Source organism: Aplysia californica, unplaced genomic scaffold (assembly GCF_000002075.1).
Source record: "Aplysia californica isolate F4 #8 unplaced genomic scaffold, AplCal3.0 scaffold00001, whole genome shotgun sequence".
In the NCBI taxonomy this organism is placed as follows: Eukaryota; Metazoa; Mollusca; class Gastropoda; order Aplysiida; family Aplysiidae; genus Aplysia; species Aplysia californica.
The window spans coordinates 5,291,601-5,295,097 of record NW_004797271.1 but is presented as its reverse complement, the minus strand read 5'-3'; the positions used below and the strand labels follow the sequence as shown (position 1 = coordinate 5,295,097).

Below are 3,497 nucleotides of genomic sequence, written 5' to 3'. Positions count from 1 at the left end.
GAGAGAGAGATAGAGGGGTGAGAGGGGCGGGAGAGAGAGAATGGGTGGAAAGACAGGCAGACAAATTCATAGACAGAGGGAGTAATTGAGAGAAGGAGATTCGTAAATAATTAGCAGTTCTTCATAAAATTAAGCTACAAGTTGCTTACAAACAAAGAAGCCTGTAAATTCCTGTCTACAGTGCTCACCTGCACGATTACACAGGAACCCTTTTTATGACCCAAGCTCGTGGCTAAATTATAGAACAGTGATTATTTTCATCAGAATCACCGATGGTCTGAAAAACCTATTTCATTCCTTTTTAGAATTTAAGTTTTTAAATGTTACAAACAAGTTCATTTGATATTTCGAAAATCCGGGAATAGTAATTTTTGCTTCTGAGCTTCCATGGACCATGACTATGGAACAGTTTATAAACATCGTTAAGGTTATTTTTTCCGCTGTTGTCGTAATTGTTCATTTTCGTTGCCGTCGTTGTTGTTGTTGTTGTAATTGTTGTTGTTGTTGTTGTTGTTGTTGTTGTTGTTGTTGTTGTTGTTGTTGTTACTATTGTTGTTGTTTGTTATTGTTGTTACTATTGTTGTTGTTACTGTTGTTGTTGCAGTTGTTGTTGTTGTTATTGTTGTTGTTGTTGCTGTTGTTGTTATTGTAATCGAGGATGGTGCGTGTGGTGGTGGTGGCGTTGCTGTTGCTTTTATGTCAAGACTGTTGTAGTTCCTACGTTGTTGCTATTATTAATATTGTATTTTTTTACCGTTGTGGTTATTGCCATTATTGTTGATGACGACGACGACGAAGAAAAATGATGATGATGATGATTACTTCTACGATTGATAATTTTTTCAAGGTGTTTTGTTCGGCAATAATCTAATTAGTGATGTGTAGTTTAAAAGTTCATTTTTTCCGTTGTCAGATAATATTATTTGCGGAGAAAAAAACTACGAAATCATCCCACTATCTAATGAAGCCTATAACAAAATATAAGTATCCCCGACAGTAGTGCACTTAACTTTAAGATCTAGCAGATTATTCACCTGTATAGATTAATCCAAATGTCAAGCACACTTCAAGTCTCGAAGCAATCTACAGTGTGAAAACAGCAGCTAATCCTTCAGAAACGGCCGTCCCATACACTCAAAGACGATCAGACGAAATCACCTTACAGCTAAACACCACGTCTAGTTATGATAATCCGTTAATCCTAGAGCTCAAAAAAAATCTGTCTCGGTTTTTATGACGATTTCATCTCCGCCAATCAGAGCGGTTCGTCTGTGGCGGGCACAACGACAGGGCAGTCGTCAGTGTACCGTCGGGAACCCGTGTCAAAGCGTACGAGAACCGAAAAGAGTAGAGAGTAGACTGTTGGGGGGAAGTCGCGCACCGCTATTGACGCACCAAACCGCGAGACGCGCAATGAAAAGAAGAAAAGAGAGAAAAAAAAGACGCCAAAGCTTGCGATACCACAGCGTTTTAGGGACCCGTCTGCGCACCTCGCTACTGACTGTGGAGGTTTACGATTGCCCGTGCCCACAGTCCACAGGACGCATGGCAAACACGGGCACGCGAGAAGCCATAATAGTGGGTGCCCCTCGGATTTATACCGCGGGCTTTGCTAACTGTTGGAGTTGGGGTCCTTGGCTGACGTTAACTCAGCCGACTGTGTGATGTGCAGAGCGAAGAGCTTTTCATTTTGATACACCTTAGTGGCACTTTACCTTTGCTTGACTGCGTTTTCGATGATGAAAGTGTTATGAGTGGCAAATACTACACTAGGGAGGAAATACTACACTAGGGAGGAAAGGAATAAGTTGAGAGACGAGTGGAGAAAAAGCGAAAAGAAAAGGAATATTATGTCGCGACAAGGTGGAATCAGGCGCTCGTCAGTTTGTGTGCTTATGTAGCTGTTGGTATTATCGTACAGCTTGCTCATTTGTCTTGGCTTTGATGAAAAAGTGATCATCTATCATGAGTAGAAGTCGGGATAAGAATATGTCTGATTGAAAGAGGTTGGGGTCGCCTAGTGTAAGAGCGAGAAAATGGCCGCCAAAGTTTAGTGACTACCAAAACTTGAGAGTCCTTGGAAATTGCAAATTTACTTTATTTGTGTTTTGATCAAGGTTTTTCAACAAAATCCACACAGAACTGTGTTTTAAATGGACAAAGGTGCTGGGCAAAAAAAGTAATAAAAGCTGCCCGATGGGCAGGGAAATGCCGGTTTCTTCACTTCCATTATTTTGACAAGCGCCTTATTTCATGGCGATGCCAAACATATATCTTTGGATCCAAAAGGTCCACAGCAAAAGCCATTCAAACAAAATGGCAAAGAAAAAACCAACAGTAGAAAACGTCGTCCATTATTCCGGTATATTGCACCTGCAGTCAATCTTAGAGTGTAACATGACAATTTTTCACCTCGACAAAGTCACAGAGTCATAACACAGGATGGTGGCGGGTACTCTGGTGTGTTTTGCTCCTTCTCTCCTATCAAACACCTTACGTGCTTATCTCTCTTCCTTTTTTGAGTTTGTTACTCTTTTGTAACACCTCCAGTCTTCAGCACTCAAATGACCTTATTGTGTTGCAAGTGCCGTAAAACTCTTACTAAAACTAAAATCAGAGTCATAGCGCTAGCTGTGAGCTGCAGACTTGTCGACCAACAGAATAAGACATACATCTTTACCAGTGATTGTCAACTATGGTATATCCAGGTCCCTCTTTTGCCACCTTTAAAAAAGAGGCTTAACTTTCCGTACTACCCACCTACATGTAGGTCTACTTCTTAGCCAGGCATTGAATAATAATAATATATGTTACTACCCGAGTGATCCCCGCGGGCCCATCAAAATTACCTCATCTTAATAGCCCAGGTTGGCAAAAACATATCTAAAACTTCATAATTTAACCTGTACAGTTTTAAACTTCTCATCTTGGCACCCACTAGATGTGAGTTCGAATCTCGTGCGTGGAAGTTATTCTATCATGTGTCTATATCTGCCATCTGGCGTGTTGCATCCATTTGGCCAAAGTTGACTTTGACGGTTGGGGAGACAGCGCACCTCCCAACATAGCAACAAACAAGCTTCATAAAATGTTATTATCATTTCGACGCTCATGTTAACTAGACTACAACGCCACAAGCTTACTCGATGCGAGACCACACTGTTGATGCCAAGTTCGTTTAAATAGGCAATCAATAAACATGTGGGGTGGTGTGGGGTAGAATGGGATGGGATGGGAATGGATGGGATGGCATAGCATGGTATGGTATTGTTTTAAACACCCCTTTCAACATTTCAAAATTATTTAAAAGGTGGGACTCTGGTGGCTAGATGGACAGAGCAAATAGACGAAAAACTTGGAAAGTCCCAATGGTGACCGAAGTTCAAGAACGCTTTACTAGAAATCAAAACACTCACATAAACACACGCACACACAAACAAACAAACACACGCGCACCCACCCACACACACACTCTCTCTCTCTCTCTCTCTCTCTCT

At 41.3% G+C, this 3,497-nt stretch overlaps 1 protein-coding gene across 1 annotated transcript in view; it reads right to left on the bottom strand.

The window, feature by feature from the left end:
- Positions 1–1,455, bottom strand: part of LOC101853653 — a gene marked incomplete in the record, with an annotated part of 146,279 nt that extends 144,824 nt beyond the window's left edge. The window contains 1 exon segment of the mRNA XM_013084858.2: positions 1,035–1,455.
- Between the last annotated feature and the right edge of the window lie 2,042 nt (positions 1,456–3,497).